Below are 14,832 nucleotides of genomic sequence, written 5' to 3'. Positions count from 1 at the left end.
CTCTTTGAAAAACCAAGTGGATGTACCCTCCACTTAAACTGATCCACAAGAGATGTACCCTCTCTTGTTATCAGTATAACAACCCCCAACTAGATGTACCCTCTACTTGTACCACAAAGGATGTACCCTCGAATGTGTTGGGACAAAGAATTCTTAGGCGGTTAGTCCTTTGAATCTTTGTAAGGGAAAATAAAAGATATCTCAGGTGGTTAGTCCTTTGAGATCTTTTGTTTAAGGGGAAGGGAAGAATCAAAAGAATTCTCAGGCGGTTAGTCCTTTGAATTCTCTTGGAAGAGAGAAGAGAGACACAAAAGAATTCAGGCGGTTAGTCCTTCTATTCTTTTGGCAAAGGGAGAAGAGAATGAAAAAGATGAATAACACAAGTTTTTGAACAATGAACTTTTCTTGGAAGAGAAAGTTTTGAACAAAAACTTTTAGAAAGATGAAGAGAAATGAATTAGAAAGTTCTGTAGAAAGTGTTGAATGATGCAATCCTACCCCCCAAGGGCATTGGATAGAAGAACTTTGATCATTTGAATATTAACTTCAGATTTCAGAGCTCTTTTAGAGCACAAAATTTTGTGCTCTTCTCTCCCTCTCCCTTCATTCATCTCCTTCTTCCTCCAAGCTCTTATCCATGGCCTCATATGGTGGTGAACTTCTTCTAGACTCATCTTCTCCTTGAAGTGGCATCTCCTCTCTCTCTTCCTTCTCCATTCCGCTGCCATACATCTTCCAAGAAACAAAGGAATCCATTGATGAAGAAGATCCTAGGCCTACAAGCTCCAATGGAGCTTACATCATGTGGTATCAAGAGCATTTTCATCTAAGTGATGTTCTTTTGCTTCCTCTATCTTTTTATTCGGTGAATTCTCTTTAATTCCTTGTTCTTCATCTTATTCTCCATGTATATCCTCCATTGTCTTGTGGTTTGGTGTTGTTTAGAGTAGATTAAAAAAAAACCAATTAAATATTAGATCTACACTTGTTCTTGCATTTCTATGGTTCAAATTTTGTAGATCTACTCTTGAATCATGTTTTTGTGTTGATTTTTGGTTCTATCGTTTTTCATTCATAATATTCTTGTGCTGAACCTTAGATCTAAATTTTCTTCCAAAATATTGATTAGAAAAAAAAAACACAAAAATCTAAGTGTAAATCACTTAATCCATGTTGTCTTAGAGTCATGTTTAGTCATAGTAATTGTCACATTATGTTCTAAGTTTGTGTTGAATTTTTATTTTGTTGATTGAATTCTAGATACATTTTTTCATGTATTCTTGTCATTCTTAGCCTATCTTTTGAATTTTGAGTCTAATTCATGCATGTTATTTAGTTCATAACATATTCTAAATCAATTCCTAGAAGTAGTCTTGTTGTTGAACTCTTTTTTGTTTTCTAATTTTCCTACATGATGCCTATGATGAAGTTGAGTTGTGGTGCTGAGTTGTGGCTGGATTTGTGAATCAAATAAGTCTTAAGCTCTCTTGAATTGTGTTATTAAAGATAATTGAGCATAAGCAAACACAAATTGTAACTATCCAAGCCTTAAGCAACATAAACACTACTCTTGATTTCTAGGTTGAAATCGCTGGTGCAGGCTGCTTGAACATACAAAATTTTATAAATTACTGAGAATTGGTCACTACGTGTTTTGAGCTGAATTTTGTAACAAAAAGGCCTTTCATTGGAAGCAAGTTGGGAGCCTCCGCTAGGTCACCCTACTTCCATTTGTGTGTAATAATTTTAGCCAATTTTCCCTTAGGATAGTGAGTGTTTTGTTGGGAACCTTAAATGAGGTCATCCAAATACTCTTAGGATCCGCCTAGTTTGCATTTCTTGCACTTTAATTTCTTGCTTACTTTCATAGCTTATTTCCTTTACCCTCCATTGTCAAACTGCCTAGATAACTTGCCTTTTACCAATTAGTTTTTACCTTATCTTTCACACCTCTTTTAGTGAATATTTTGGCTAGTTTCAACCATAGTTTCTTTTACCTTTTGTTTTCAAACCCCCAACAAGAAAGAACCATAACTTAGGAACCAACACGAGTCTTCATTCTTCATCTAGTGTTAATGGTGAGGGTTATACTCCTAAGGACCCCTTGTATAAGATATTAGATGAGTTGAGATCCCTTATGTTGTGGAAAGAAAAACAAGAGAGAAAAGAAAAAGGTAAAAAAAGAGTGGAAGAAATAAGTCAAGATGAAAGAGAGAAAATAAGAGAGGAAGAATAAAGAAAAATAATGAAAGAAATGAAAAGAGAAAAAAATGCCTCCTTTAGTAGTCATGACTCTTGCAAGAGTTTAAGTAAAGAACTTAACGACTATTATAGAGGGCGCCATAGTTCACATACTAAACATCACTCCCAAAGAAGAGAAAAGGATAGAAGGCCTCAAGAGGTTAACATTAGCCTCCCATATTTCCATGGAAAAGATAATGTTGAGGCCTACTTAGATTAGGAAATGAAGGTTGAACAACTCTTTGCTTGCCATCATATTAGCGAAGAGAGAAAAGTTCCATTGGCTACCCTTAGCTTTCAAGGGTATGCCCTCTATTGGTGGACTTCCCATGTTAGGGAACGAAGGATTCATCGGGATCCTCCAGTAGAGTATTGGAATGATCTTAAGAGTGCCCTTAGGAAGAGGCACATTCCCTCCTACTATGAAAGAGAGCTTATGGACAAGCTCCAAAGGCTTAGACAAGGGAGTATGAGTATTGAAGAATATAGACAACAAATGGAACTACTCCTTTTAAGAGCTGGACTTAGGGAGGAGGAAAGAACAAGCATAGCTAGGTTCCTTAGTGGACTTAATATAGAAGTGAGGGACAAGGTTGAACTCCTTCCATATAGGGACCTAGATGAGCTAGTCCAACTTTGTATAAGAGTGGAGCAACAACTTAAAAGAAAGCCTTCTTCAAAATCTTATGGCTCTCACTCTTATCCAAGGAAGGACCAAGCCCATGGAATTTTAAGGGCTGCACCTTCAAAACCCAAGGAAGATAAGGGTAAGACCATAGAGAAATACACCCCTAAGACTAGTTCCCAAGAAAGGACTTGCAACATTAAATGCTTCAAATGTCTTGGGAGAGGTCACATTGCTTCTCAATGCCCCACAAAGAAAACCATGATCATGAGGGGTCAAGACATTTATAGTAGTCAAGAGGAGACTACCTCTTGCCCTTCCTCTAGTGGAAGTGAAGATGAAGTAAGGGGTGAAGAGTCTAGTGAGGAAGTCTACCCCCATGAAGAAGCTGACCTCTTAATGGTTAGAAGGCTCCTTGGAGGTCAATCTTATGATCTATCTCAATCCCAAAGAGAGAACATCTTTCATACAAGATGCAAAATTTTAGATAAAACTTGTTCTCTCATTGTGGATAGTGGATCTTGTTGCAATTGTTGTAGCACAAGATTAGTTTCCAAGTTGAACCTCACTATCATTCCCCACCCAAAACCTTATAAACTTCAATGGCTCAATGAGCAAGGGGAAATGATAGTTAACCAACAAGTGAAGGTACCTTTCTCCATTGGGACATATAAGGATGAAGTTAATTGTGATATAGTTCCCATGGAGGGAGGACATATTCTTTTAGGAAGGCCATGGCAATTTGATAGGAAGATAATTTATAATGGCCTAACTAATGAAATTACCCTCACCCATCTTGGCACTAAATTTGTGTTGCATCCTCAAACACCTTCACAGGTTGCCAAAGATCAACTAACTATGAAAGATAAGAGGGATGAGGAGGAAAAACTAGAAAAACAAAAGAAAAAGAAGGATAGTAAGGCCTTGTCTTCAAAGGCCAAAGGGAAGGGAAAGGAGGAAAGCGATTCCTCCAAGAAGATTGTTAAGAAGGAAAATCATTTTGCAACAAAAAGTGATATTAAAAGGGCACTCCTTCTTAAACAATCTTTCTACCTTCTCCTATCAAGGGAAAAATCTCTTAGCACCGCTATACCTCTTGAGCTTGAGGTTATTCCTCAAGTAAAAGAGTTGTTGGATGAGGGTTTGGTTCGCAAGAGCTTAAATCCTTGTGCTTTGTTGGTGTCCAAAATATGTATTATTAGGCACCAAATCCCTATGATAGGTGGTATGATGAATATGTTGAGTGGTGCAACACTCTTTTGTAAAATCACTCATGCACCCAACATCTTCATAGTTTGTGTACATAGGGACTCATTAGGTAGGTTTGTTCTTATTTTTTGTTTCAATGCAAACCTAGGTGCTCATGTGGGACACCTTAGGTTTGTCGTAATTTTTTGTAGGAATAATCAGCATGAAAATAAAGAAAAAGGTATGTTTTATTCCATTACTTTCCTTAAATTTTTAAATAGTGATCAAGGGCTTCCCATGGACCCTAAGAGAATAAAGGTCATTCTTGAGTGGCCCACTCCACCAAGTATAAGGGAAATTTGGGGCTTCAATATCTTAGCAAACTTTTACAAAAGGTTTGTCCCATATTTTTCTATACTTGTAGCACCACTCATTGAGTGGGTAAGGAACTATATTCTCTCATGGTAAGATGGCCAGGAAAGGGGTTTTCAGTCCTTACCGTACTCTAACATACCCAACATCACTAATACATATGTTTTTATTCTTTTTACAGGTGTTGAGGAAAGAATCCATGAGTTTCAAGAACCCCTGGATTTGAGGTCAAATCCTTTTCAAGGGGGAGGGAATGATGCAATCCTACCCCCCAAGGGCATTGGATAGAAGAACTTTGATCATTTGAATATTAACTTCAGATTTTAGAGCTATTTTAGAGCACAAAATTTTGTGCTCTTCTCTCCCTCTCCCTTCATTCATCTCCTTCTTTCTCCAAGCTATTATCCATGGCCTCCTATGGGGGTGAACTTCTTTTAGACTCATCTTCTCCTTGAAGTGGCATCTCCTCTCTCTCTTCCTTCTCCATTCCGCTGTCATTCATCTTCCAAGAAGCAAAGGAATCCATTGATGAAGAAGATCCTAGGCCTACAAGCTCCAATGTAGCTTACATCATTGAAGGATGTTGAAATATTGTTGTGAAATTCATGCCATGGTCACATATTTATAATCTCTTGATGACTCAAGTTAAAGTTTGTGACTCTTGGCAATTTCTTTAAAACTAGTCACCCTTTAAAAATTGTGACTCTTTTGAAAACTAGTCACTTAAAAAGTTGTGACTTTTGAAAAAAATCTTCAGAAACAAGTCACTTGAAGAATTGTGACTTTTGGAAATTTATTTTTTGAAATCAGTCACTGGTAATCGATTACCATCAAGGTGTAATCGATTACACATCAACAGATGTGACTCTTCATGTTTAAATTTTGAAAATCAAAACGTTTAAAAACTCTGGTAATCGATTGCAAGTATTGTGTAATCGATTACACAAGTTTAAAATGATTTGAAAATGTTTAAACACAAGTTGTGACTCTTAAAATTTGAAATCTAACGTTTTAAAACACTGGTAATCGATTACATGCTCATGGTAATCGATTACAGCTTTGTAAATCAATTTTGAAAATAATGCTGGCTACTGGTAATCGATTACTACCTTCTGGTAATCGATTACCAGAGAATAAAACTCTTTGGTAATGATTTTGTGAAAAACTTCTTGTGCTATTCAATGTTTTGAAAAAAAATTTTAGTACTTATCTTGATTAAGTCTTCTCTTGATTCTTGAATCTTGAGTCTTGAATCTTGATCTTGATTATTCTTGAATCTTGATTCTTGAAACTTGATTCTTGAATCTTTGGAATTTGCTTAACTCTTGATTCTTTGGCATCATCAAAATAACCTTGGAAAGCATTGCTTCCACAGGCTTTAAAATTTGAATCAAAATGTTCAATAACTGCTGGTAATTGATTACCATCCATGTGTAATCGATTACACATTATAAATTTTGAATTCAAATTTCTAATGACTGTTGTAAACGCTTTCAGCTGCTGGTAATCGATTACAATCTTCATGTAATTGATTACATGCCTTCAAAAATATTCAAAATTATTTTAAAAATGTTTCAAAAAGTGTTTTGGCCACTGGTAATCGATTACATCCTCTGGTAATCGATTACCAGAGAGTAAATCTCTTGTAAAAACATTTTTGCTTAAATTCATTGGCCAAACCTCTTGTTGTTTCAACTTGGAATTCCCTTCCTAAATCACTATAGATCTTCTTGATGATGTATCTTGAATTTCTTGGATTTTTGTCTTGAATTAAACTTGAGAAGCGCATGATCACATGGCATCATCAAAACATCAAAGTCAAAGTCTTTACTTCTACAATCTCTCCCTTTTTTATGATGACAATTTAATTCCTGAAATCAAGATACAAGATATAACGCTCACTCATTCCATACTCCCCCTATGTTTTGGAATTAATGATCTCTTGATTTCTAAGCTTCTAAACCCCGTTTCTCTCCCCCTTTGGCAACATCAAAAAGCCAAAGTACGTGGTAAGCAACACAAGGCAGAAGAATAATAATCAAATATAACTAAAGTTCACATAATCATTCATAAACCAAATATAATCCAGTCATAAAATACTAAATGCCAAATACCGAAATATAACTAAAGTTCAGAGAATGATAACTTAAAAAGTATAGCCAAATACACGACTTAAAATAAAAGATAATAGTAATCTAAAACTAGGAAGGTGGTGGAAGGTCGAAGCACCTACGAAGATAACTCACATCCTCTTCAAGCTGAGTGATGCATGTATCCATTCCTTCAAAGCGACCATCCAAGGAATCAAAGCGTTAGCCAACATAGGTGCGGAGGCCTCGTAATTCCGAAATAACTTCATTCATAAGGGTTGAGGAATCATCTCGTTGAGGCGGAGGAGAGGGAGTACGCTCGTCTTGCGGAGGTTGCGTGTCCTTCTTCAGCCATTGCCCATCTACATCCTTACGGTAGCCAAATGAGGTTACCACAGCAACACCAATAGCAAAGGAGCATTTAACTAGCACAAAAGGCTCAGAATCCAAAGGAATTTCAAAATGTCGAAGAAATAAAGTCACAAGCTGAGGGTAAGGGAGAGGTACACCAGACCACAATGCCTTATGCATGCGATAACGAACCAAATGGGCCCAGTCGATTGGACGACCGGTCAAGAAAGCCCACATCAGAATCAAGTCCTCCTCAGAAGCTTGAGCAAGATTAGAAGAACGAGGCATCAAAATTCTAACAATGATATAATGCATGATGCGACAATCAAATGTCAATGACCCGACAAGCAATCTACCGGTCATATCCGCCTGGTCAATGCAGACCATGCGGCGAGCATCATGACTAGAGTAATCAAACTTCCAGTCATCAACAAGGGTACCCTCAAAAGGTTCACCTTGACTGGGGAATTGTGTCAAAGAAAAGAAAAGAGACTCATCAATAATCATAGGTATACCATGCACCTTAGAAATTAAAGTTCCATCCTGAATTTTCAAATTTGAGTAAAAGACTCGCACTAACTCAGGATAATATGGTAATTTTAATGACATAAAAGGAATCAAACCAGTGTTTTGAAACACTTGATAGCAATCAAATGTTTCCCCATCAAAAAATTCAAGTTCAAGATATTTGGGATCAAGAATTTGACGAGATTGAAAGAGAGAGGAATACCGAATATGTTGTTCATCTGAAGAAAACAGTGTAGAGGATGACAAGGATGGTGGAATTGGTGTCGGGGATGCTCCGGTGGCTCCGGAACGTGATGTTTGATGTGTCACAGCAGAGGAGGATGAACCCTTGCGCTTCTTGGATGATTCTGCCATTTGGTAAATTTGTTGAAGATTTTGATCGGTTAGAATGAAAGAGAATCAAAAATGATGAAGAATAGGCTTTGTGGGAGGTGATTTGGTGGAGAAACGAGTGAGATATGAGGATTAGAAGTTTTGGGAGGAAGAGGCATGTCGTGGGGAGTGTGGCTGCGCAACGCTACTGGTTTACGTGAGCTTTTATAGAGAGGACCACTGGTAACCGATTACAGGATACTGTAATCGATTACAAGGCTGATGTTCTATTGTAATCAATTACACACAGTGGTAATCGATTACCAGGCCATTTGTTCATGTGTAATCGATTATACAAGTTGGTAATCGATTACCAGAACACTATAGGAGCCTTTTCTCTTAAAAATTCCTAAGTCTAAATCTAAAATAATCATCAAACTCTATCAATCAATCATACTAACAAGAATTTCTAGTAGTAAAGCAAAATCATGCACAATAACATACTTAATTAACCAACACAATCAATCAATCATTAAGCATAAATGTTTCAATCAATCAATCAATCCTTATTTATCCAAATCACTAACATCTAAGAGGCCTAATTCTCTTCTAATGGCAAAGAATGTTTCTTTGGGGAGAGGTTTTGTAAAGATATCAGCAAGCTGATTCTTTGTATCAACAAATTCTAGCACACAATCTCCCTTTAGAACATGATCTCTTAGAAAATGGTGCCTAATTTCTATATGCTTGGTTCTAAAGTGTTGAACTGGATTTTTGGAAAGATTGATTGCACTTGTATTATCACACCTAATAGGTATATGGTCAAGAAAGATCCCATAATCAGAGAGTTGTTGCTTCATCCATAAAATTTGTGCACAACAACTGCCGACAGAAATATATTCCGCTTCTACAGTAGATAAAGCAACATTGTTTTGTTTCTTACTATGCCAAGAAACTAGAGCAGATCAAATAAATTGACAAGTTCCACTTGTGCTCTTTCTATCTATTTTAGAACCGGCAAAGTCTGAATCAGAGCATCCTATTAAGGTGCATGTGGAATTCCTAGGATACCATAAACCTATATTCATGGTGCCTAATAAATATCTTATGATTCTTTTAACGGCACTAAGATGTGGTTGTTTGGGATTTGATTGAAATCTAGCACACATACACACACTAAATATTATATCAGGTCTGCTAGCAGATAAATAAAGAAGGGATCTGATCATACCTCGATATTGCTTAACATCTATAGACTGACCGGTTTCATCTTTATCTAAATAGCAAGCAGTGCTCATTGGTGTAGCCATGTGCTTAGCATTTTCCATGCCGAATCTGTGAATTAACTCTCTGCGGTACTTGGATTGATTGATGAATATACCAGCCTTGGTTTGTTTAATTTCTAATCCAAGAAAGAAATTAAGTTCTCCCATCATTGATATTTCAAACTCACTTTGCATGTCATGAGAGAATTCCTTGCACAATAATTCATTAGTAGATCCAAAAATAATATCATCAACATAAATTTGAACTAATAAAATATCAGGTGATTTTCTCTTTATAAAAAGGGTAGTATCTACTTTGCCTCTAGAGAATTCTTTTTCTAAAAGGAACTTACTCAGATGCTCATACCAAGCCCTAGGGGCTTGCTTTAAGCCATATAAAGCCTTTTTTAATTTAAAAACATGATTAGGCTTGTCTGAGTTTTCAAATCTAGGGGGTTGATCTACATATACGTCCTCTTGAATAAATCCATTTAAGAATGCACTTTTTACATCCATTTGATAAAGCTTAAAATTCATTATGGATGCATAGGCTAATAGAATTCTAATGGCTTATAATCTAGCAACTGGAGCATATGTCTCCTCATAATCTATTCCATCTTCTTGATTATATCCTTTGGCGACTAATCTAGCCTTATTCCTTATAACTATGCCATTTTTATCTAATTTATTTCTAAACACCCATTTTGTTTCAATGATTGGGTAGTTTTTAGGTTTCTCAACTAACTCCCAAACATTATTTCTTTCAAATTGGTTTAGTTCTTCCTGCATAGCTATTATCCAATTTTCATCTATTATGGCTTCATTTAAATTTTTAGGTTCAATCATAGATACAAAAGCCATGTTATTGCATAAATCTTTGAGAGAGTGTCTAGTTGTTACCCCTTTTGAGATGTCACCAATAATATTGTCAAAGGGATGAACTCTTGAAGTTTTCCACTTTCTTGGAAAATCATTATTTGCTTTGACTTCTACTAGTGGGTATTCATTGCTTCCTTCTCCTTTTCCTTTAGAATCTTGTCCATGAATGTGCATTTGTTTTAAAGATTCTGCAATATCATCTAAAATATCTTTTCTTGGAGAAATAACATTAGACTCATCAAAGGAAACATGAATTGATTCTTCAATTGTCATTGTTCTCTTATAATATATTCTATAGGATTTACTATGCAAAGAATATCCAAGGAAAATTCCTTCATCTGACTTAGCATCAAACTTTCCTAAGTTTTCTTTTTCATTGTTTAATACAAAACATTTACAACCAAAAACATGAAGATGTGATATGTTTGGTTTTCTACCATTGAACAGTTCATATGGAGTTTTCTTTAAAATGGGTCTTATTAAAGCCCTATTCATGATATAGCATGCAGTATTAACGGCTTCACCCAAAAATATTTTGGAAGAGGAGTATCATTTAATAAGGTTCTAGCAATTTCTTCCAAAGACCTATTTTTCCTTTCAACAACTCCATTTTGTTGAGGGGTTCTAGGTGCAAAAAAGTTATGTTCAATGCCATGCTTTTCACAAAATAAATCAAATTCTTTATTTTCAAACTCACCCCATGATCACTCCTAATAGATATAATTTTGAGATTTTTCTTATTTTGAATAACTTTTGCAAGTTTCTTAAATGCTTGAAACGCATCATTCTTATGAGTGATAAATAGTGTCCAAGTATATCTAGAATAATCATCAACAATGACAAGTGCATAATAGCTTCCACCAAAACTCATAATTCTAGAAGGACCAAACAAATTCATATGTAACAGTTGTAATGGTTGAATAGTTGAAACAATGTTTTTGGATTTGAATGAAACTCTAGTTTGTTTTCCCTTTTGACATGCATCACACAATCTATCTTTTTCAAATTTCAATTTAGGCAAACCAACAACTAAATCTTTTGAAATTAATTTATTTAAGTTCCATGTTTATGTGAGCAATACGTTTATGCCATAGCCATGGATCATCATCTTTGCTAAGAAAACATTTACTATTATCTAATTTTTGGCTTAAGTCTATCATATAAACATTGTTGACTCTATACCCTATATGCTTTATATTAGTATCATGTTTATGTTCAATGAGAAATTTTTGAGAATCAAATGATACTAGATAGCATTTATCACATAATTGACTAACACTAAGCAAGTTGTGCTTAAGGCCTTCAACAAGTAGAACATTTTCAATGGAGTTTGAAGAATTCGTTCCTATTTTTCCAACTCCAAGAATTCTACCTTTGTTGTTGTCATCATAAGTTACATGCCCACTTTTCTTGGGAGAGATATGTGTGAACTTTGATGAATCTCCCATCATATGTTTTGAACAACCGCTATCTATGTACCATTTCTTCTTCAAAGACACCTACATGATCAAGTTTGTGCCTTAGGTACCCAAACTTTATTGGGTCCTTGTGTGTTAGTGTTAACTAAAGATTCTTTTGGGACCCATATCATTTTGATATTGTTGTAATTTTTCTTAAAATAACATGTAGATGTGTCATGCCCTTTTCTTCCACAATAAAAACAAGTGATGAAAGGAGAATTATATTTTTGTGTGGAGGCAAAGAAATTTTTGTAAAATTTTTGTTGTTTTTCAGGTTTATATCCTATTCCTCCCTTATCAAAGACACATCTTTGTTTTCCTAATATGACATCTAGGTTATTTTTACCAATAGAAAATTTAGCAAGTGAGTTTTTCAAATCTTTAATTTCTTTTTCATACTTACTACAACATTTACATGAATCAGATATTACTTTTTCATCAGGAATAGTAGAGACATAAACTTTATCATTTGGTTTAGAAATTGAAATTTCAGTTTTAAGATGATCTAATTCTTTATTTAATTTTAAAATTTCATTTTCTAAATCTGAAATTGTTTTCTTAGAAGATGAAACTAACTTTGAGAGTTTGATTGATTCTCTATGCAAATCAGCAAATGCATATTGTAATTCATCAAAAGAAATGGATAAGTTGTTATTTGAACATGTTACCTCTTCATCGCTTTTATAACTTTTAGCCATTAGACATAGGTTTATCTCTTCATTTTCTGAATCCTCAGATGATTCCATATCATTGTCATCCCATGTGATGTAGGCCTTCTTCATCTTCTTTTCACTAAAATTTTTCTTTTCAGATTTCTCCATTCTTTTCTTGAAGATTGGGCAATCAACCCTCAGATGTCCAGGTTGATTGCATTCAAAGCATTTTGGAGTAGAGGATGAATCTTTTGTCCTTCTTTTATGTTTAAAATTTGGTTTCCTTTGATTTCCTCTGATTTTCAGGAACTTGTTGAACCTTTTTACAAAAAGGCTAAGATCATCATCTTTATTCAAATCAATTAAGTCTTCTTTATCACTTTCTTCTTGGATTGAAGATGAAGCTTTAAGAGCAATTCCCTTCTTTTTCTTATCATTTTCTTCGTGTTGATTTAGTCTCAACAGTTCCATTTCGTGTTCCTGTAACTTTCCAAATAGTGTAGCAAGAGACATGTTAGATAAATCTCGTGATTCAGTAATGGCTGTTACCTTAGGTTGTCATTCTCTGCTTAAACATATCAATACTTTATTTATGAGATCTTCATTTTGAAAAATTTTCCCTAAAGATGCAAGATGATTTACTATGTGTGTGAACCTCTTTTACATGTCTTGTATACTTTCATTTGCATTCATCCTAAATAGTTCATATTCATGAGTTAATGTGTTTATCCTAGATCTTTTAACATTTGTTGTGCCTTCATGTGTTACTTGTAGGGTATCCCACATATCCTTTGCACTTTTACAGTTTGATACCCTAAAGTATTCATCCATTCCTAGGGTAGATGTAATTATGTTTTTGGCTTTTAAGTTATATTGTACTAGTTTTCTTTCTTCCTCACTCCAATCTTCCCTAGGCTTTTCTATTGTTGTATTTCCAGGAACCATGGTGGGAATATAAGGCCCTACTTCTATTGCATCCCAGACATTTAAATCTATTGCCTCTATAAAAATTTGCATACGGGTTTTCCAATAATGGTAACCCACTCCATTAAAAATAGGAGGCCTATTTATTGAATTTCCTTCAGGAAATAAATAGTTTGATGAGGCCATTATTCTTGAAGCTTCTAAACTTTATACAAGAATGAAGCTCTGATACTACTTGTTAGACAAGTGGCCTCAGATATCTTAAGAAGGGGGTTGTGTTGAATTAAGATATCACAAACTTTTTCCGAATTAAAAATTCTATTTTGATTTTAACCCGAAACCCAAGATTCCTTTCAAAAAGAATTCCTAAATAATTATGCAAATTAAACTTATTGAATAGAAGCAATAAGTAATAATAAATAAAAGAGTTTAAGGGAAGATAAAATGCAAACTCAGATTTGTACTGGTTCGGTCACACCCTTGTGCCTACGTTCAGTCCCCAAGCAACCCGCTTGAGAGTTCCACTATCTTGCAAAAGCCCTTTACAATCTGAACCACACAAGGATAACCCTTCCTTTGTGTTCAGATTGCTTTACAACAAGAGACCCTCAGTCTCTTAATCCCTTTTCAGAAATGAGATGAAGAGAAGAAGAAATCTCTCTTGAAAGAGATAGATTGAACAATGGAGCACTCAAAATAATTCCTTATTGAATTGCAAGTGTATTGGCCAAGGAATTTTTTAAGAGGATAAGATAATTTTGCTTTTGAAAGGATAAGACCTTTTTTTTTTTTTGAAAAACTCTAAGCAAATTCGTGTTCCAAGTCACATATAAATAGACATTTGATGGCCATTAAAAAATCATTTGAACAGATGTGACTCTTAGAAATTATTTTATGAAATTCTCCTCTGATAATCGATTACAAGATTTGTGTAATTGACTACAGGCTTTAAAATTTGAATCAAAATGTTCAATAACTACTGGTAATCGATTACCATCCATGTGTAACCGATTACACATTATAAATTTTGAATTCAAATTTCTAATGACTGTTGTAAACATTTTCCGCTGCTGGTAATCGATTACAATCCTCATGTAATCGATTACATGCCTTAAAAAATATTCAAAATTATTTTAAAAGCATTTCGGGAAGTGTTTTGGCCACTGATAATCGATTACCAGACAGTAAATCTCTTGTAAAAACATTTTTGCTTAAATTCATTGGCCAAACCTCTTGATGTTTCAACTTGGAATTCCCTTCCTAAATCACTAGAGATCTTCTTGATGATGTATCTTGAATTTCTTGGATTTTTGTCTTGAATTAAACTTGAGAAGCGCATGATCACATGACATCATCAAATCAAAGTCTTTACTTCTACATATTTGACAAAAAATAAATTTTTATGTAGTAATTTAAAAACGACCTATTTTTTAAGTATGAAAAACTTATTTAATATATGATATGAAAAACTTATTTCAACCATATATAATTTATGTTTTACGGTCTATGATCAATGTACACATATAACATGTTATATCTTTCCTCACTCTTTCTTCAACCCAAATTATATATTTCACCATTTGATCTTGTCGAGTTCTCTTTTAGCTTTGTCAATATATTACATGTACGTATTTTAATTCTTTAATTTTACTTTTAATATTATCTTATTAATTTAATTCAGTTGATTAAACATGCTAAATTAATAGGTGTGTTATTGTAAATTTCAAATAGTATTTTTTTTATTCTTACCAATAAAAAATATCTTATTAATTTAATGTATTTCTTATTTTGAATAAGGAATTATCTTAAAAAAAATAAATAGGATAAAATTTTTTAAGTTTATATAAAATTAAATTATATATATGTTCATCAAGTTATTTTAATTAATTTTTAATTTTTTGACAAATTTATAAATATTTGATCAAATAAAAGTGTTTAAAAATG

Source organism: Glycine max, chromosome 6 (genome assembly GCF_000004515.6).
Source record: "Glycine max cultivar Williams 82 chromosome 6, Glycine_max_v4.0, whole genome shotgun sequence".
In the NCBI taxonomy this organism is placed as follows: Eukaryota; Viridiplantae; Streptophyta; class Magnoliopsida; order Fabales; family Fabaceae; genus Glycine; species Glycine max.
This window is presented reverse-complemented; position numbering follows the sequence as displayed.